This window comes from Euprymna scolopes, chromosome 19, assembly GCF_053919585.1.
Source record: "Euprymna scolopes isolate OS-2025 chromosome 19, ASM5391958v1, whole genome shotgun sequence".
Lineage (NCBI taxonomy): Eukaryota > Metazoa > Mollusca > Cephalopoda > Sepiida > Sepiolidae > Euprymna > Euprymna scolopes.
The window spans coordinates 38,388,542-38,411,654 of record NC_136500.1 but is presented as its reverse complement, the minus strand read 5'-3'; the positions used below and the strand labels follow the sequence as shown (position 1 = coordinate 38,411,654).

Below are 23,113 nucleotides of genomic sequence, written 5' to 3'. Positions count from 1 at the left end.
AATTCTTATTCCAGTATCGTAAATTAATGAAATTGTAATCTTTTTTATTAAGTGATCACACATCCCGATGCCATATATATATATATATATATATATATATATATATATATATATATATATATATATATATATATATATATATATATATATATATATATTCACACAGATATTGTTAAATACCACGGAGTGTTTTTGCTTAATGATTTTTTAAAAATAATTTTTTCATTTTTTTTCATTTTTCGAATATTCATTCTTATGCCTCGGTCGAATTTGTGTAGGAAAGTTCCCTAATTGTTTTCGTCCATCTGTTTTCCTTTTGTATTTGTTTTTAGTATTTGTTTTTTTTTTTTGCAAGTATTTTCAACTGATTTTCTTCAATCGTCTTCGTGCAGTTTTTTATTTTTGTTTCGTTTAAAATCTAGATGCTTTTATATGCTTCATTTCAATACTTGAAATAGTGAAACATCTCGTGTGTAAAAAAACGTTTTCACGTGTTTTATGATCATAAAAGCAATATTTACACACAAATCGATGGAGTATCAATAGGTTGCGTATTGGAACCCACTGTTAGCAACTTTCATGTGTTCAACCTGGAGAACCAAATATTTAATACTTTTAAAACCCCGTTTATTTACATAAGGTACGTTGACGATATTTCATTCTTGCTGAAAATAATAAAGAAATAAAAAACTAAAGGACCATTGACAAACAAACTCACGATTATGAATTAAATGTAAACAATAATATTCCATTTCTGGACATTCTAATAAACTCCAGCAAAGATGAATTCATGATTTAACCTTATTAAAAAAATATTTCAACTGTATCTTAGACTCCAAAGTGAAAATCCATATAGATATAAAACCACAATTATAAAGAATTTAATTAATCGAGCCAAATTGATTTTCTCAAATATAAAAATATTCAACAGCGAATTTAAAAAACTTAAACAGCTCTTAATTAATAACCAATTCTCTATATATAACCAAATTTAACTAATAGTTAGAAAGCTAGACCAAACTAATAATAATCAAGTTAGCAATCCTCATCTCATCAATATACTGTATTGCAACCAGCCACACCATAACTTTAAACCGATGAAAAAGTACTAAGGAATATAATACATATATATTCACAGTATACAATAATAATAAGATCAGATTTATCATCTACTACAAGAAATTTACAACTGTTAACCGTATAATAAAAAAAAAAACACTTCTGGGACAACAAAATAAGTCAACAAAATCAATATGGTCTACCAATTCAAATGTTCTTTGGGAGAATGCATTTTAATTTATATATATATATATATATATATATATATATATATATATATATATATATATATATATATATATATATATATAAGAGCAAACAGTTAATAAAACATGTTAAAAACAATTTGAAAAAGAGTTAAAACATATTTAATCTGAAAATGAACACTTGTTAAGTGAATAGTCCTTAATCCGCGGAGTAATCAACAAATACTTTCCTTCTCATCAGAGGGTAGGAATTAGCAAAATGCGGGATCGGATTTTGCATACAAAAGTATTTGATGAAACTGCAATTAAATCAAAGATCTTACTTGATAATAAAAAGGGAAGCAGAGGGAATATGGTGAAGAAAAAGGTGATTACACGTGAATGGATAGTCTGGTGAAAGGTAAATAATCCAATGACGGTAAAATCCAAGAATATAACCCCACGAAAATCTTATTTTAAGCTCTATCTCCTATTTGGTTTTATCGATTTTTTTTATATCTGTTTGAGATTACTTTATAAATATTAATTCTTTAATATTTATAATATACTTTAGTTTTACCATCTTAGATCATTTTGGTAAATTTAATTGTAATTTTTATTTATACATACATATATATATATATATATATATATATATATATATATATATATATATATATATATATATAGCAACCAAAAGACAATACTGCTTCGCTTTATATATATAAATGCAAATTAGAATTATACAATTTATATATAACTAGAAAAAGTACCCGTCATTCACTTGGTTCAAAAGGAGCCTTCAAGAATTGACTCTGATTTATTAAAATACTAGCCTGGGTACCCGGTGTTGCCCGGCTGTTTGGAGGTGTGTGTGTGGCAAAAAAAAAAAGTGGTAGTAGGCAGGCAAGCTCGAACCCGTACCTCGGAGGAGGAAAAGAACGTGAAAAAGTGACATCTTTGCTGTTGCGTCCATCGCCAAGCCGGAAGTGACGAAGGTTTAAATTAAGGCTAGTCAATCAAAAAGAGGGGACGACTTTCGAAAATATCGGCGAAAAAGCAACCACTCCTTGTAGAAAAGTGCCCCGTTCATGGTGTTTTTACTCAATTTTTCGATATTTTTTTTACATAGACGTCACCACTTATCAAGGCCGATAGGCCACTCAAGGATAAGGGTTAAAGAGTGTAGAGTAGTCAAAAGGACAATATAGTAATCGATAGTAATGGAAGTTCGGTAAATGTGTTAACTTAAGTGGAACGGCTCATCAGAAACTTGTTCACGTTGGACTTGAAGACAACCATATTATAGAAAGCTGGAAAGCAGGAAAACGGAAGACAATTCCACAGGCGTGCAGTTCTAAGGAAGAAGCTTTGATCATGGAATCTATGTTTAGGTTTAGGTACAGATAAAGAGTGGGGAAAATTATTGATAGTGTTTTCAGCTAGTCTAGTGTTTCTTGTGAAAGTTTGGCGAGGGGGGACCATAGATTGAAGCTCAGTCGAACACTTTCCATGAAAATAACGATAAAGCAGAGACAAACTCGCAACATCTCTTCTATGAGGCAGAGGTTGCAGCCAAGAGAAAAGGACATCTCCCACCAGGCCCCGAAGTCTATTTTGAACTCTATCAAGGCAGGACAAGTCTTTTCTAGCAACTTCTGCCCATATGTAGCAACAGTACTCCATCCTTGGACGTATCTGGCTCTTATATAGATAGAGAATTGCATCAGCAGTGAGATATCTACTGGATCGATAGAAGGATCCGACTATTTTTCCAGCGGCCTTGGCAACAGATTTGATGTACGTATTCCATTTAAGATCAGGAGTAAAGGTCAAGCCTAGAAGCCTGTCAAAACTTGAGGCCTCCCCAAGACGAGAGCCATTCATTTCAATTGATGGCAGATGGGGACCAGAACGTTGATGATGTAAAGATAGAAGCTTGGTTTTAGATGCATTAAAAGTAACCAGCCTCTCCTTTCCCCATTGTACAACGTGATCAAGATCAGAGGAGAGAGAATCGGAGAGAAATTTGCCGTCCAAAGGGTCGAGTTTCAAAACGATATGGATCCCGTGAAATCCGTCGCCTCTGTGGAAAGTTTTAGGCAGATATACATACATACATACATACATACATACATTTAAACAGACAGGTGAGATTTATAGCATAGAAGATGAAAGGCTATGAAAAGGGGCGTTTTTTATTGTTTTTTATACGGGGATCACTACTTATCAAGGCCCGAAAGCCACTCGGGGATAAGGGTTATATTGTGAACAATAATCAATAGGATAATATCGTAGTAATAGTTGGTATTGGAGATTTGATAAAGCGTTTTACTTAAGGCGGCGATTAATCAGGAATTTGTTTATGTCTGACTTGAAGACGTCCAAGTTGTAGTCAGGTGGGAAACAGGCAAACGGAAGAGAATTCCACAGGCGTGCACTTCTCAGAAATAAAGCTATGTTCATGGAATCTACGTTTTGATTTAGGCACAGATAAAGAGTGGGGGAAATTACTGACAGTGGTTTTAGCTAGACGGGTGTTTATCATGACGGATTGGCGAGGGGGACCAGAGATTGGAGCTCGGACGAGCACTTGCCATGGAAATAACGATAAAACAAAGACGAGCTCGCAACGTCTCTTCTGCGGGAGAGAGGTTGCAGGGAAGAGAAGAGAGCATCCCCCACTAAGCCACGAAGTCTATTTTGTACTTTGCAAAGGCAGGATAGGCTGTATTTTGAAGCTCCAGCCCAGATATGACAGCAGTATTCCATCTTTAGACGTACTTGGCTTTTATAGAGATAGAGAATTGCATCAGTAGTGAGATATCTTCTGGAGCGGTAAATGGATCCTACCTTTATATACGTGTTCCATTTCAGATCAGGAGTAAAGGTCAAACCCAGGAGCTTGCCAAAACATGAAACCTCCCCAAGACGAGAGCCATCCATTTCAATTGATGCTAGATGAGGAACAGAGCGTTGATGATGTAAAGTTAGGAGCTTAGTTTTAGGTGCATTAAAAGTAACCAGCCATCTCTTCCTCCACTGAACGACGTGCTCAAGATCAGAGGAGAGAGAATCAGAGAGAGTTTTGTCATTTACGGCCTTTTATGTGTTGCCGTAGATGGTCGTGTCATCAACATAGATGTCAACGAATGAATTTAGTATGTGTTCTGGGAGAACATTGATGTAGATCAGGAAGAGAGTTGGGCCCAGGATGGACCCCTGGGAGACTCCAGCATTTTCATCCCATCAACCACTACTCTTATGAACCTATCGGAGAGAAATGATTTAATAATTGAGAAAACATTTCCAGTTATACCGTAGCTGGAAATCTTGTGAAGTAGGCCCTTATGCCAAACCTTATCGAAGGCCGTTGATATGTCAAGAACAATTGCCCAAGAAAGGAGGCCTTTGTCGAAATATTCACGGATCCTATGAGATATAACTGTTAGCTATAGATCTAGCAGAACGGAAACCATATTGCATGTCACTAAGGAGGTTATTTCAGCTGAGGTGCTTGACTACTTCTTTATTTATTATGGATTCCAGTAACTTGCTCATGACACACAAGAGACTTATTAATCTGTACTGAGAGGGGGATGATTTATCACCTGAGTTCTTAAATACAGGGCATACTGGCGAGGTTTTCCAGGGTGTTGGAAAGCACTTCTCCTTAAGGCAACGCTTAAACAGTTTTGTAAGTATGGGGGCAAGTTCTGGTCGAAGCTTTTTCAACACTATAATTGGAATGCCGTCTAGGCCAGTTGCTTTACTGGAATCAAGGTTCTTGATTAGTTTGGCGACCTCGTGCACAGATATTTGTATGTTGGATAGGGTGTTGTCTGTTGTAGGAGGAAATACGGGGAGTTGTTGGCTTTCGTCGCTGAGGGTAGAGTTAGCTGCAAAGTTCTTGGCGAATAGTTTGGCCTTGTCTGATGCTGATGAGATGACCTCAGGTCCATTGATGATGGTTGGGATGGAACACGCGATTCTGTTCAGGATCCTGTTTGCTATTTGCCAAAACTGGTGGGAACCAAGTCGCTGCTCAGCTACTTTGGGTTTGATGGACTGAGCATATAGCTCTCTTGCATTTTTTATTACTCTTTTACAGTGGTTGCTGGCAGTCCTTAAGGCAGCTTTAGTCTCAGTACATCTATTACGTTGATAGCTATAGAAAAAGTGATTTCTGTGCGCAATGGCAGCGGCACATTCAGGGGAGAACCATGGTTGGATATTAGGTTTTTGTTGGAATTTTTTCGATGGTATGAATCCGTCTATGCCTACAATTAACCATTTGGTAAGGTCTGATACTATAGAGGACACATCCTTTTTAAACATGGAATGTAAAGGTAGATCAGATATGAATGTACGTAAGCTATCCCAGTCAGCCATAGTATCGATATACAGTACGATATAGAGGTATATCTGAAGACTTATTACATTTCATTTTTATCTTAACTGATACAACTTTGTGATCGGAGGATCCCAAGCGAGATTGGACGGAACATGAACATAGCTCAGGGAAAGTTGTGAGAAAAAGGTCTAGAAGGCTTGCATACTGACCAGTAGTATCGGGCACACGGGTGGGTTCATGAACAATGTGAGTGAGGTCATAGGCAATGGCAAAATCATGACAGAACCTCCCCTTATCATCTGTCTTATTTGAATGGGTCAGCCATTCCACATTATGGACATTGAAGTCACCGCAAATGTGAATGTTAGCCGAAGGATGAGCAGACAGGATGAGATCAATTTTCTCAGATATACTCTTAAGGACATAACCCCGCTGGCGATAGAGAGCAAATATGAATGCAGTGGTGTAAGCAAGTGCGATCCGGAAGCACATATAAGGTAAATTAGGGTCTTCTCTGGAGATATCTCTACGGCACGGGAAGCCATCTTTAATGTAGGCGCATATTCTATGCCCATGGCGATCTTGGGGGGCATATTTAGATGTTAACTTAGAGTATCCTTATATTATGAACTCATCTAGGGAAGTGGTCGGCCCTATGCCAGTTTTGCTTAGAAAGAGTAAGTACGGTTTCGTCTCCTGTAATTGGGCTTCAATCCCTGGAGGGTTGGAACGTAGACCTCTGATGTTGGAGGAGACATGGTAGTAGGGGGTCTACGTTGGAGGATGGGGTTCTAGGTTTATTCGTGTTTTTTTTTTTTAGATATTTCATGTTGAGTTTTTGGGGTTTGTGGAACAGGTCGACAGACCTGGTTAGAGTAGGACAGAGATTGAAAGTAAGAGAGAGAAAGAGAGGAAATTATTTTTGAAGCACATGATAAGGTAAAGCCGTAACAATTACCCACTAGTATGGCATCGAGAGGCCCCACCAGAAACTCTGCATGGTCCAGAATCCATTCACCAAATGGCAATACAGCAGCCCCAGTACTTTACACCTGCTGATAGGACAGCCTCCTTAGTGGTTAACCAAAGTTCGGGTCCCTGACTATCAGGCGGTTAACGTCAGCCCAGATGAAACGTTTACCTTCAGCACCCTTACTTACCGACCGGAAAAGCAGCTTTTTCTTCACTCTTTGTCAGAAAAAATCACTCATTGGAAATAAAGACTGAGGAACAAAAAAGGAGAAGCGAGAGTTACTGGAGCTGCCGATAACACAACAACAGTGTATTATCTACTCTCCATAAAAAAACATAAATAAATAAATAGAGAAAAAAAATAAAATAAAAATGTAAGGACTTATTAATATCTACTTCCGTTACTCCGTTCACAGTTTAGGAGAATATTTGAAAATAATCTTCCCTTACATAGTTATGCGTAAACATATATTTTTTTCTTTTTGGCTTTATCTAACCTCGATAGAGAATGATTTGAGCATTCGAACGTTACCTTTATACGATACCGTAATTGAACTTTCAATTTATGAGGTCGGGGTTTTTTTGTATTAATTTACTTTGGAAGAACCCGTTTAAAAGCTGGTTAAGAGTAGAGAAATTTGGCTTGGGTACTAAGTTTAGACTGGTTAAGAAATAATGCATACTGCTGAGAAAAAGCATTTTCAAGTGTTTAGGTAATAGTGCAGATATAATTTGGATAAAAAAAAAACAGAAAAAAAGAGTAAAAGAAAGGGCGTGGGTGTAAAGAAATAATTTTAATTTTTGGGTATCAAATCCAAAGCAATATATGATGAAAGTAAAAGTGAAATTTCGCGGAAATATAATTATTTTTATATCAACTTCGTTGTACTTCGTAGCAAAGAGTGACCAATCAAATTGTTTTTAAAAAAGCAGAAAACCCGGAGATTCTATTATTCGAACTTATTAACCCATTTCAATTTCTGAACTGCAAAGAGAATGTAAAACGATATAAAGCAATATAATATTTAACATGTCAGAAGTAACTTGAAATTGTGTGAAACGAGAGTTCCTTTCAGTGTGGGAAATTGCTCCCACCTATGGGAAATTCCTAGTGCAATATCAATTTTAGTGATACGTTTCAATAACAAAATTTACGAACTCAAATGTAAATGTTTTAAATTAGAAATTATCAAGCTGTAAAATATAGAACTATAGAATAGCATAGAAGATTGTAACACAATCGGCAAAGCAAAAAGGATGTATAAGATAACCAAAAATATAAACAATGACTTGCATATATATTTATTTAGTGACGACGGGACGAAATATCCACAACTTTCGTATTATTCAAAAAATAAATTTACTTCTAACTAAAAGGAACATTTATCTCCGCTCATTAAATCAGTTTGGGATGTTGTCTGCAAAAGATACAGAAGACATTCATGAAATACTGTTGCACTTTCGAGAATCCTATTTTTAAAATTGTTTTTCCTTGATTCAAAGGCTGTGTCATAAACGACTTGTCAACAATGTACAATTATTAGTTTGCTAATCCCTAATAAAAAGAAACTTCCTTATGGACAATATTTGTAGTTTTACCATTAGTGGCGAATATGAAGAGGTTTTTCTAACTACCTGCCCTAGAACACCAACATATAACTGTTCGTGTGAAAAACAATCCTCTTTTGAATGCAAACCAGCAACTTGCAGTGTTTGACCTTGTTACTTATTGATAGACATTGCAAAAAACAAACGTACGGGAAACTGAAGGCGTTTGAACTCAAAGGCATGTTGGAAGGTATTAAAGGAATTCGAGATATAAAACATATTTGCCTTTTCCACAACCAGTAATTATTGTGGCTTCTAAAATATTTCTCATAAATTTCTTGATAACGAGTCTTGTGCCATTGCATAACATTGATGGTGAAAGGTTGCACAAAATCATGACCGGAGCATCTAGTTTCAATCGAAGACAATAAGGAAGAGCACCTTTTGCTTCGAGGGAATTAAAAATTCAATTGGATAATTGACTATTTCAGAATCTTCTACGACAGAGTCTATGGATTACGATTATGCTCAGTTCCTGGCAAAATTTTTATAAGTCTTTAATTCAAACTATTCACTGCAATATTTTTAGTGGCATAATTACCTGTCATACAACTAATCATGATTTGTAAAATTTGAAATGATGGAAAAATCTTTTCAATTAGTTTTTCAACTGCGTTAACCAAAAGTGGATATTTCTGATAAATTTATTCCACCTTTCTAGTTCATATTCAGTCGTATTTCTCCAAGTTTCAAAAGGGTATCAGCAAATTGCCCAGACAGAAAATACCCATGTAAATGTGCTTTCGTATTTGCAGAAAGTTTTAAACGTTTGACATGTTTCCACAGTACAGAGGAATTTAAGCATGCGTTCTATTTATCTGCCTTAGTTCCCTTAAGAATAACTGGCAAGTTGTACTAAAATCACATGAAAATACTACAATCACATTTCCCATTAAACAGTTGGAATTACGCAACTCTTGCAGTGTTCTATTAACAGCTTCTAGAGTTTTTTTGAGACATTGTAACTTTGTCCCACACTATCAAAAATCATCTTATGAGGAATTAGCAATACCAGAATTTTTACTTATAATGCAAACAGGTTCAGAATTTTTACTTATAATGCAAACAGGTTCAGAATTTTTACTTATAATGCAAACAGGTTAATCAGTTGTACTCAACTCCAGACTAAGCTTGAATGATGTGTGAGCTATTCGATCTGCAACGTGTAAAGTTGCAGATCGAATAGCTAGAACTTGCTACAGATAAGGATATATCCCCTCTCTGTCTGAGTTTTGCCAGTAATAAATTGAGGACAAAAGTTTCCCCAGTTTCTCCTGGTGTATCTAAAAAAATATAATCCTCCTTTCATATCGGTCGCTTGCTCAATGATTTTTCTATATGCATATTCTTAATCTGGCAAACATTTCAACATGTTAGCATCAACGGATCTGGTCAGCGAATCAAGATCATATGAAGTTTCTCGCAAGTAATCTGTAAGTATGTTATTCACTTCGATTTGCAGAACTTCTCTTCTCCTATGACGATTAAGTGGTCTTTAATAACAGTCAACGCAGAATTATATATTTCACTCAGGTAATCTTTGTTGTTGCTGATATTCCTTAGACAAATCATCCTTATGAGTATAAGCGACAAAGCTAATGGATTACTTCACAAGTTGTAAACATTGTTGCAAAAACGACTCTTAGAGAAACAGGTGTGTGTGACACTGAAGCCTCAGCCATAGTTATGCCCCACTGATTGTGATTTTCTTACAAATTTAAGGCAAAACAGGCTTCTCTGTATTTGTCAACAATTTGTCCATCAATGGTTCTTAGAAAGAAACATGAAGTCGGTCATTTTATTTCACGTGAAAGAATTTTCACAAAGAAACAATCACGGTGGAATTTCACACCTTGATAACCCTCAACAATTTATAAAATGCAATAAGAGTTGTGTCTTTTGGATTTAGGGCGACTTGCAGAATATTTACGTTTATGAAATAAACCCTCTGATCATTTTCAAGATGAACTGCAAGCTGTTAGATTGGAAGATGCCTTCCATAAATAGGAAACCGCAAAATACGTTAAAATGCTTCATTAGTGCCGCTATACCAAGTTCATATCAAGTAACTTCATCACTTACATCTTTTGTAAGGAAAACATGGCTGCATCAGATCCCTTATTTATATATTTGCAAACATATTTGATGGATTTCACAGAATTGCAAAATTCAACAACTATGTGAGCATTAAATGTCTTTGAAAGTATAGGTGAGTAAGGTACAGTCCACCTATTGTCAACCTTCTGTCTGCCAAACATAGCTTTAAAGCCACCATCTGCAGGCGATCTTCTCCTATAAAAGGGATAATCATCGCCACTGAAATGAGTTTCAAGTAGAAAAATTTTAGGGTATCGTTTGTTACATTGGCCATCAATCATGCAAGGTGAATTTCTATTGCACCATGTGACTCTTTACTATTTCAAATAAGCCAGTTGTATAGTAACTCAGTTGATATAATGGAATCATTTTGATTGAATTTGTTTTTTTCTGGTAAGCCAGATTAATATATGCACATGAGATAAGCCTCTTTTTTGCCATTCAGTTGTGTACATGTAGCATCGTAGTGAGCCAAATATTTATGATTCGTTTATCAGATTCATCACTTCATTAATTATCTTCAAGCGAAAAACTCTGGCCAATAGATCTTGTCAATGGATGTATGTTTATCCAGGGAGAAGTTCATCTTGGATTTCCTTCTACTTTAGATTCTAAGTAAATGTGATAAACAGGTGTGGGTTTCCAGAATTTCTGACATAAGTTATTGCTTCTTCGGTCTTTTCATATATATATCGTGGACTACCTGTGGAACTTGACGGTAAAATGCATATCTAACCTATTTTTCTTACTTGTCCGTCCTTGTTTATATGATGTTTGAGATGTATATAAGCATCTACTCTTAGCTACTTTGGATGAGTTTTGATATATAAAAGTCTTTATGTTTTAGCTTTTGCAAACATACCAACTTCAAATCGATGGAAGAGATTTCGATTTCTGTGAATATGTTTGTAGGAATTATCTCTGATCATAAAATGTTACGTATAAAAATTCATACATGAAACATAGTATTTCCAAACTGTGGAATTCCCAAATGGTATCCATATTCTCCGTATACAAATAGTTGGGAATATTGAAGGCTGTCATAAGATTTGTGGGTTTCGCATACATGTTTTAGCATCCTATCTCTTGAATGAAGGAATTGTGTCTCTATTACCAAAACTTTCATCAGCCATAATAAGTGTCACTCAACATGCTCATTGGATGTTTTTTTTTCTGCATTAATAACTACTCAAAATTCTGTTGAACTTTTCTTGATGTCTGCTTGTAAAACTTCGTATGTGTGCATTGTTTGTAGCATTTCTTGTAGATTCCTGATTATGATTCTTATTACCCTTTGATTAAAGTTGCACCTGTTTGATCTTCTTGCCCTCCAGGAATTTAAGTTTGATCAGTGCAATTGGGTCTTAAGTCTATGCATTAACGTGTTGTTGGCTATGTGAGTTGTCTGTCAGCTGAGAACTGAGAGAAAACACGAAGCACAACGGACAGTTAAGGAAACAAAGATGCATAAAACTGAAAAAAGTTTTATTTAATTAAAGGTGTGTGTTATCAGAAGATGCAGTGTGGAAGAAACAGATATATCATTTAGAAGTCAGATGTGATGCGACGGGTGTTATGAAAACATCGATGTGTTTAAAGAGAGAGAGAGAGAGAGAGAGAGGGGGGGGAGAGCAGGAGTGATGGGGGAGAGAGATAGCGAGAAAAATTACAGAGATTCCTTTATTTTCCTTACGAATAATTCGATATAAATATCAATAAACCGCTCATAGAATTTCTAGTAGACTAAAAAAAACGAGAATGTATTAGTTTTCAATTGTGATTGGCAAGTCCGAGTTTTTATAGAAGAGACGTCTTTTCTTTAACTTTCGTCTTATTTTAACTCTTAAAATGTCGAGCCTGATTTGGTCCGGAAATTAGAAGAATCTATCATAGATATTTTTCTTATTGTTTTATGGCATCCATTTTCGGGGCTGCACCTTTTGCTTCAAGTGAAGAAAAAAGTAAATTTCAGAATCAACTGTTTCTCGTCTCAGAGGAAAACAATAATTAAACGAAAGAGGTCTGAAATATATTGCCTCTCCTGTTAAAAAAATAAGATGTAATGAAGATTCAAATTAGATTTGTGTTTAACTAAATCCTACAGCGATGAATTTTCTTTGTTTTTATCGGTATATTTATTGAATGAAAGGTTAATACAGACTAAATCCTTAATAGATTGTGTGCCGTTGTTATTTTGCCAATCGTAACAACTATTACAACTGCTGCTATTACGATAAATACGAAGCTGAAGAAGACGACCACTGAAAAAAAAATAGAAAAAAAGAGAGACAGATGAACTCTACACACCGTTACTACCACTATTACGACGACTACTGAAACGACGTGTTAACAATACTTCAGGTGTGACAAGATGAAAACTCGTCGTTCGGCTATGAAAAAAAACCTGCTTCTCACAGCCGACAGCGGTACATATTTCGCGTTTTCAATTACTTAAAAATATCTGGTTTCTCACTGAGGCTATTGATTGTCTAAAAATCTACACACTTATAATGGATGGGTAGTTTTCATTCACCATTACGACCAAAATAGTCTGTGATATAAATTTAATTTAATTTCATAGATTAATTAACTGACGACAGCAGATTATATTGGAGTTTAAATAGAAGAAATAACATTTTTTTGGACCATACTGAAAAGGGATTAAATCAGGTTAGAGTCAATCTTTAAAAAGGGCGCTTTGCGCTTTAGTAGTTTTTTTTTTTGTAGATAAGTTTAAAAACTTAACGGAATACGCCTAGTCCAAATGATACCTTAGCTTTAGCTGTTGAGCTGAAAAATGCAAAAACAAACTAGAACTAGATCGTTCCTACGCCAAGACATGATTGACTAGTGCGCCAGTCACTCGACAAAGAAAGGAGTGCATACAAAATATGTAAATTATACAAAATCTAGTCCGCTGTGAGATATTACTCTTAACTAATGAAGTACTTTTTCTATATTTGAGACTAGCCTGGGTGCCGGCGCTGCCCGAGTGTTTGGATGTGTGTGCTGAGCAAAAAAGAAACCAAAAAAAGTGGTAGTAGGCAGGCAGGCAGGCAGGCTCGAACCCGTACTGCGAATGAGGAAAAGAACGTGAAAAAAAGTGACATCTTTGCTGATGCGTCCATCGCCAAAGTGGTTAAGATTTGAATTAAGACTAATCAATCGAAAAGATGGGATAACTTTCGTAATATCGGCGAAAAAAAGCGATCCGTCCCTGTAGAAAAGTGCACAGTTTAGGGTGAAGGAATTTTTCGATATTTTTCGTCCGAAAATTCGAGCTTCAAAACAATACCATACTCATGAAAATCGTTTTAGGCAGACATACATGCATGCATGATGAATGCAACGTCTTGTGAGACGAGTGCCACTCCCTCAGACACTTAAATTCCATGAGCCCCAAAATGATTTCCATCGCCACAGGACCATTTTAATAGACAAATGCCTGAGGGAGTATCTATACACAGATTATGTTACAGAGTTTTAGCTTTGTACGACAGCTAAGTCTTTCTCTCTCTCTCTCTCTCCCTCTCTCTCTCTCTCTCTCTCTCTCTCTCTCTCTCTCTCTCTCTCTCGGTTCAAAATGTTGAGCAAGAGCAAGATAGCCAGCAACAAGTTAAACTGCAGAACAGCTTAATGCGGGTACTATCCTCCCGCTTTATGATTTTTTTAGATCAGAGATTTGCTTCTCCTAGAAAGGTTCCCTTCACCACGGCTTACGAGAGTCCTCTCCACCCCAACGCACACATACATACACACAAACACACACGGTGCTAGTTGGCCGTTGACCCCGAAAAAGGGTTCATTCGCCCTTTGGAAGGTCTTGTTTTTAATCCTTCAGGGAGACTGGTCATCCGCCTCACCAATAAAGTCTGGTGGGGGAACCAGTTTAGTCGCCGGTGACCCGACCATGAGGCAGGTAGTACTGTTACAAGGTATCAGTAGCATATGACATGACCTGACATAAATACATACATACATTCAAACAGACAAGTGAGATTTATATTATAGATGATGTATTATAGCTCTAATTTTGGTTACAAATCAATTTTGTATGAGTATAGAATACTTGCTATATCCGTAAAATTGGCAGGTTTACAACTATTTAAGTACATTTAACGATTATCGTGTATAGCTTGACTTTCTTACAATTTATTTGGCCCGTTATTTTGGTTAAAGCCTTCTATTATTGTTGCTGAATCAGTATATTCTGATGATGTTAAACGTTTTCAATTATAATATTCATTGCCTGTTCTTATATTGTTAACTCCGCCAAAGTATGTTATGTATTCGGTTGGGCTCGTTGATTTGTTTACAGCTTAGCGTCCCTATCGCTTGGCCGATCGTAACAATACCTGATCACATATTATTCACGGTCAACCTTAGAACTAATATTAGATATCTAGGTCGGAAGTCAAGTCAACAGAGGAGATGAAAGTCAAGGTTTGGCGATGACTTTGGTTCTGTTCATCATAGAATATAGCTTATATTGTGGCTAATTAAGTCCGGCATCTTATAAGACCTTAACTTAAAAAGTTTGGTAAGGTGAAAGTTTTATAAAGTACAAATTTTGATGGAATTTTAACTTCCGTTTTTTCTTTTTCAGAATATTAATGCATATGTAACACATTACATATGAGCGCGTGGGAAATATCAGCAGCAGCGAAGAATGCCTGGCTTGCGAAGAGATTAGTAGCAGCAGCCGAAAAACGCGCATATGCAAATTACGAAGTGTGTGCGAAAAGAAAAAGAAAAAAAAAGGAGAAAAATGCACCATATGGTCAAAAGAAGAAAAATGCGGGTCGAAGAAAATGGCCGTGCAAAGTCGAGGACAAGAATGGGCCAGCTGTAGCCTGCGTGCGGTCGGAGAAGCGAGAGACTTTTAAGTGGTGTCGAAACGGGAGAGTAACATGTATCTATGTTAAAAAACAAAAGAATGCCGATACGAATTTTTATTTCTTTCTTTCCAGTTTTATTTTTATGAATTATTAAACTAAAATGTTATTTTTTATGAATTACTAAATTAAAATTTTATTTTTATGAATTACTAATATTTTTTTATAGCTGTTGTTATCGTCGGGGCTCGTAGCGCAGTGGTTAAAGACGTTGGATATCTATGGTTCCAACAGAATATTGTTTGAAGATAGCGGTTTCAATCCTATCCAAAACACGCCAGACAATTAGTTGACTAAAACACGGTAAGAAAACAACAACTATGGAAGGCAGTGATTACTGAAGATAAAGTTAAGAGACTCAGCATTTCTATCCCGTCGCAGTGAACCACCTGAAGAAGGCCAGAGGATGAGTTGTCCGACACGTGGTGAAACAACAAGTATGGAGATGAGGATAACAGTCCGCAAATAAATAAATCAAATAAAAAAAGAAACATGTTTCGCAGATTGCATGTTTCTCAAAATCTTCAGCGATTTAGTGTGGACATGCTATATAATAGCTTAGACTTAGGAAGCGCATGTTTTGCAATGCATGAGGCAGTCAAAGTATACAATCGTTTTGGATCTGAAGGCAGATCCACAGTCCCTCCAGATTCTTCCCATTGCAATCACATTTCTCTCAGTTCTTTGTTTTCCAATTCATTTTTTTGTCTTCCTACTCTTCTTTTCCATCACGAATAATAAATTACGAGCATTTTATAACCAGTACTTTTCAACACACATCGATATATCGAAATTTTATATTCTAGTTTAGTTTGATATTTTATTCAACTATATAGAAGACATTTTATAATGTTAGGACCTTATATATATATATATTGTTTTTTTAATTTGTGTTTATAAAGTTTATCTTTGTATAGAGCTATCAAACTTTCAGTTTATCTCTGTAACATTTTGTCCTTCGATTGTTGTCGGGGGGGGGCACTTGCAATCGATATGTCAGTCCTATTTCCTTTGATGTCATTCTATTCCGGAATACTTGTAACTAATGAACCGTATATGTGTTGGTATTTTACAAGTTTACACACACACACACACACACACACACACACACACACACACACACACACACACACACACACATATATATATATATAATAGTGATGAAACGATTCCAATATTTTTCCCGATTGCGATACAATTCTGTACTAAAAAAGATAATTAAAAGAATCGTTTTGGTATCGGAAAATAGGCACGCATTATTCAGATTCCGATACCGATTCCGATACCGATTCCGATACCCACAAATGTTCCGATTTTTCCGATTCTCGATTCTGATTCCGATTCTGATTAATCGTCCTTACACTAATACATTTATATATATATATATATATATATATATATATAAAACTACTTAATTTACTCACATAAAATTAATATACGAAAGTATAGATTTATGCGTAAACTTAAAGTATTTATTTCAAAAGTGCTCAATACGTAGGTAGAGCTAGTTAGTAAGTTATAAAATATATATGGCGATTAAGCTACACTGAATATTCCGCGTTTCATCCACTCATCCAGGACTGTTCAGGCTTATGCGCGAATTCTGTGGTTGTTTGTCGTTTTTATATGCGCATCTTCTATTGAGATTTTAGTAAGCCAATCAGCTTTCTAGTATCCACTGTGCCCTTCCTATCAGCCAATGAGCATGCATTTATCGGACAAACAACCACAGAATTCGCGCATAAGCCTGCAGAGTCCTAGAGTGGATGAAACGCGGAATATTCAGTGTAACTTAATCGCCATATATATTTTATAACTTACTAACTAGCTCTACCTACGTATTGAGCACTTTTGAATAAATACTTAAAGTTTACGCATAAATCTATACTTTCGTATATTAATTTTATGTGAGTAAATTAAGTAATATTTAGCTCCTGAAACAGTCGAGCACTCTCAAAAGAATTTATATCACCACATTAAAAATAGATATGGAAAGAGTTAATTTCGAAATATCGCTAAAAAACGTCGCCACACATAGCAAGCAGAGCTATATTATTAAATTAATCCAAAAAACAGATGAACTAATACGCCGAATGCGATGGCGAGCAAATTTCTACCTTAAAAATGAAAACGTAAACAAAAAAGAATCCTATAGTTTTAAAACACTTAAAAATGCGAAAACAGTAGACCTTTTGATAAACTTTGAAAATGACCTTTTAAAAGTTATTAAAAACTTAGAATTCCACAATCAACCTAACAATTTCCAACGGAAACTACACAAAATCATAGAAACATAAACGACTCTAATAAAATAGATAAAACTAAAAACTTTTATAAAATAGATAAACAAGAATATAACAAACTAATCACAGAAAATATTACAAAAAACTACAAAACAATAGACACAAACGAATGCGACTACATAGATATAATAAATACTGAAAGTAAATAAATTACCGATAAATTAAAAATTAGCGATAAAGTTGGCAAATTGAAACCTAGAGAGGCATACATTCTGCTTAAAGACCACAAATGGGACTTTAATAATAATCCCAGCACCCGCTTGATAAACCCAACTAAACCAGAAATAGGTAGAATTAGCAAAATAATGCTTTCTAGAGTAAACAAACAAATCAAACAAGACCTAGAATTAAACCAGCGGGCAAATACTGCCGAAGCAATCACCTGGTTTAAAAATATAGAAAACAAAGATAAATGTACGTTTATACAGTTTGACATCATAGACTTTTATCCCTCGATATCCGAAGAACTTTTTAACATTGCCCTAGAATTTGCCGAGGCATACACTGATATATTCTCGGAAGAAATCAACATCATTAAAAAATGTAGAAAATCAGCTCTAATAAATAACAATAACCAATGGATAAAAACTAAAATGAAAATTTCGTTTGATTTGGCGATGGGTGGCAGGGATGCTGCAGAGGCATCAGATCTTGTGGGATTATTCATTCTATATACTCTCAAAAGCATATTTGATACTACGGATATCGGCCTATATAGAGATGACGGACTAGCTATAATAAAAAACTCCAACAAAGTCAAGGGAGATAACTTTAAGAAAATCATACACAAGGAAATGAAAAAATTAGGCCTAAAAGCAGACGTATCACCTAACATAAAAAATAATAAACTTCCTGGACGTCACGTTAAATTTAGATAAAAACACATATGAGCCCTACTTAAAAGATAACGCTACTCCAATATACGTAAATCCTAAGTCCAATCACCCACTATCAATTATAAAACAGATTCTTAACTCGATCGTAAGTAGACTCAGCAATAACTCAAGCGATGAAAATGCATTTAACAGGTTAACTAATATCTATGAAACAGACGTAAAAAATAGTGGATACAAAAATATCGATATCAAATATAAGCAACAAAGCACCAATAACTATAATAAAATGAAAAATAGAAGAAAAAGAACTATAATTTGGTATACGGCCATATACAATCAAATGTTAACAACAAAACTTGGCAAGAAATTTCTAGATCTTATTGAAAAACACTTTCCCGCAACCAACCACTTACACAAAATTTTCATTCTTATTCTACAGTTGTGGCGAAAATTTAGAGATGATAATTAAAGCACATAATAACAAAATATTAAATAAAAACAATGTAAACAACAACAAAATAAACAATAAAAAAGTAGACACCATGACAAAAATAAAACTAACACTAGCAGAAATAATAATAATAATAATAATAATAATAATAATAATAATAATAATAATAATAATAATAATAATAATAACAATAATAATAATAAACCAACCCCGGACAAGAACAATCATACTATAAATAAAAATACTAATAACGAACAAGATAAATGTAACTGTAGACACCGCACACTTTGCCCACTTCAAAATAAATGTCTAACCAAAAGCGTAGTTTACCAGGCCACAATATTTGCGAAATATATATGTGCATATATGTATGTACACATGTATTTATATATAAACTAACATTAAAAAAAACAAAAAACACACTATCCTAGATTTAAAACAGATCAAGAAACTAAATATCATGGCTAAATAGAGCATACACAAAGGAACAGGTCAACCAGAGGTCAAATAGGCCTTTGTCCGATAAGTGCATGCTCATTGGCTGATAGGAAGGGCGCGGTGGATACTAGAAAGCTGATTGGCTAACTAAAATCTCAATAGAAAATGCGCATATAAAAACGACAAACAACCACAGAATTCTCGGATAAGCCTGAACAGTCCTGGATGAGTGGATGAAACGCGGAATATTCAGTGTAGCTTAATCGCCATATATATTTTATAACTTACTATATATATATAGATATATATATATATATATATATATATATATATATATGTGTGTGTGTGTGTGTGTGTGTGTGTGTGTGTGTGTGTGTGTGTGTGTTTCCGGGATAAAATATGATATGTACATGTATTTACACACAAGGTCAGGTTTGGTTTTGAAAAGTTAGCGCACCAGGATAACGCATGTAGCCTACAAAATATATCCTCCGAGTAACCCCGTCTGTATTCTCCGGTATGGGATGCCTCAAGGGATTAGCAATAAACTAACTCCTTCTCAAAAAAGAAGGTAAAATCTGGGAGGGTCGGTTTCCTAGAACTGAACAGAATCTCACCTTAAACGCACAGCAACAAATCCATTGTCGGACTGATTGTCAAAGACGTATCCCCTACTGGTACGAATAATACCTACTCAAGCTCAAGCAGGTAAATTTGTATACATGTGTGCATATGCCATAGTAGCTGTAATCAGCACCCTTATTTCTTTTGCTCTTTCATTCTCCCCTTTTTCCTCAACCACTCTTCTTCTTTTTTTGCCCCTTCTCTCTCTTCCCCCCTCTCTATTTCTTCATGAGTCATTTCATTCTATTTTTTATTTCAGCCCCCTTTCTCTCACTATCTCTCCTTTCGCCATCGTTTAGCTATATTTTGTTCTTCCCAACTTTCTGTCACGTCTCTCTCTCTCTCTCTCTCTCTCTCTCTCTCTCTCTTTCACGTTTTTTACAATTTACCCATTTAATCTGTTTCCCACTTACAATCTATCCCCCTCGCTTCTTACTACTCTTCCTCTCCCTTTCTCTCCTCTTCTCTCTCTCTCTTTCTCGCTCTTTCTGCACTCTCTTTCGTTCTTCTTTCTCACTACTTTTATTTTTCGTCTCTTTCTACTTCTCTATATCCCCTAACTTTTCGCGTCTCTCTTGTCCGCTCACTTTACATACGTTAAAACACATTTATCTATCATCTCCTATCATAAGGAATTTTTTCTGCATTAACTTTGATATCTTGTTACGTTTAAGTTTGCGACTTAGCTTAGTAATAAAGGCATGGATCTACTTGGCTGTCAACGCACACATATTTACAAATATACTCAACCCTCTACATAAATATACACACACATACACACCCACACACCCACATGCATACATATATATATATATGTATATATATATATATATGTATATATATGTATATATATATATATAATATAAAGCTGAATGTGTGTGTGTGTGAGTGTGTGTGTGTGTGTGTGTGTGTCTGGTCACGAATAGGCTCCTATATGGTTGACTATTTTAAAAAACTGATTACATATAATGAGAGAAGATATATCGAGACACAGGAATAGGTATGTTTGATCTGGCAGAACAGTGATTCATTAAAATTGTGGGGTCTGCGTTCGCGCCTGGTCCACAAAGTATGGAAATAAAAAAATCAAAAATTAAAAATAAACGTTTACAAGTGTTTTTGATATAGATGTACATCAGAATACTTTGATAAGTATGTTCTAACTTAAATAGGGATGGTATAATAAAATTGTGGGGTCTGCGTTCGCGCCTGACCTCCATAGAATCGATATAGGTTCAAACTTTAATAAAGACTATTCATATCTATTTGCGTAAGTATACTTTGATAATTATGTTTCAGTTTGAAGAAATGTGGTATAATAAAATTATGAGGTATTCGTTCGCGCCTGACCTCCATAGAATGGAAATATGTCACAAAGTTTAACAAGGTTTTTTAATATAGATCCACAGAATATTGTGATAAGTGTTTCAGTGTGAACATGTATGGTATAATAAATTATGTGGTTTATCTATTTTATTTTTACTTGCATCATATTTTGCTTTGGTTTTGATACCCCCCAAATTCGAAGCTATCTCTTTACAACCCTTCCTTTTCATAAGTTATCATACTTTCATAAATCAGAGTCCATTTTCTGTAGGTTGTTTCTGAACCCAGTCAACCGCAGGTACTTTTGCTAGCATGTATATATATATATATTGTTTCATGTATTCACATAAAATGTTATGCAAAGATATAATACATTATGCGTCGATTTTTAGTATTTACTTTTAGAGTGTTAAATAATGAGTACAAATGGGTAGTAAGTTATGAAAATATGTTTTATGGCAGCTAATCTATTCAGAGGTATCCGCGTTTCACCCTCGTATGTAAGCATCAGGCTAAAATGCATGGAATTCCTGTTAGCGGATGTTCTTATATATCCACGTGGAGTTTAGCCGAGCTAGCTATCTAATGTGATTCAGTTATTTCCTCCCACTGGTCAATGGAAGGGCTTCTTTGAAACAAAGATTCGGCTGACGGTTACTTCTTTTTTTGTTCTTTAAATATAGGTGTATTAAATTAATAATGTAGGGACGATTAACCGGAATCGGAATCGGGAATCGAAAAATCGTGACTTTTAAGGGAATCAGAATCGAGAAAATTGTTGCCTATTTTCCGATGTCAAAAACGATTCTTTTTAATTAATTTTTTATTTAATTTTTTTTAAAACAAAATTTTCCGCCGCTGGTAGTATTAGTGAAATAATAAATATTTGTTGTTTTAAAAGACCAGTAAAAGTAAAATTTATAGATAAGCCCCTCCCCCTAAATGTGTCATTACATTTGAGAAAATATATGCATATTTAAGATGCGTTTTTACGGTAGTCGGGAGAAAATAACTTTATAGCTAAATATTTAGAGATTTAAAAAGATTCGGAATCAGTAATTGTATAGGAATCGGAAATTTAGTACAGAATCGGTAATTGTATCGGAATCGGGGAAAATATTGAAACCATCTTATTTATATATATATATATATATATATATATATATATATATATATATATATATATATATACTAGCGGGGGCGTAAAATATGCTTAAATATGATATTTTATTTTGTCAAGATTTCCTATTAAAGATTTGTGATTTCAAAAGTCAAAAAAAGTATCCATCAGGTAGAATCGAAAGCGAATCTGCAGCATTCAAAGCTGGTGACATTACCACTGTGCCAACGTGACACGTATAAGGACCGATTAAAAATTAAAAATTAAATATAAACTAAGAGGAATGTGCAAAATGTTTAACGATTTTTTACAATTTGGATCCATTTTTTGACCTCTTAAAACAATTTTAACCGGCTAAAGACTCTTAAAAGAACGGCTCATAAAAATCCCAATCATTTGAGGTCACTAGCACCGCTCTTTTAGTTTCAGGTGAGATAGAGTTTGAAAATATGGAGACAGACAGGACTTTGATGAAGACGACGCTTTATTGGACAAAGACTGCGAAAAAAGAAATGCCGCTCAACAACATACACAAGTCCTTATCTAACTGTGCAATACCAAAGTCTCGCGTGGGCGTAAAACAATTAATAGAACAACTAATTAGAATGCATGCGATCCTTGTAGCATCGGACTATAAATTAGTTCGAGTCCACCCAGAATACACGGCATAATCGTATTGCCACATGGGATCCCCTTAGATCGCAAAAGTTTACTCTGCTCAGTATTAAATAGGTGCTCTGCGTTCATATGCGCATTGTTTCTGGTCGTCCTATATTTATTTCTGCCACTGGATTTAAACAGTGCCGATTCAGGAGGGGGTGAGGATGAGTATTACGCCACCCTTT

General features: G+C 35.0%; 1 protein-coding gene and 1 long non-coding RNA gene across 6 annotated transcripts in view; one reads left to right on the top strand and one right to left on the bottom strand.

Annotated features, from left to right (window-relative positions):
* The window catches only part of LOC145303537 (uncharacterized), a 162,455-nt gene extending 147,135 nt beyond the window's left edge, over window positions 1–15,320 (top strand). For all 4 annotated transcript variants that reach the window (XR_013873727.1, XR_013873729.1, XR_013873730.1 and 1 more), the window contains one exon: window positions 14,882–15,320. This is a non-coding gene — a long non-coding RNA (uncharacterized LOC145303537). The remainder of the gene's footprint in view (window positions 1–14,881) is intronic.
* LOC145303536 (homeobox protein Mohawk-like) overlaps window positions 1–23,113 on the bottom strand; it is a 407,111-nt gene that overhangs the window by 312,723 nt on the left and 71,275 nt on the right. The window lies entirely within an intron of this gene.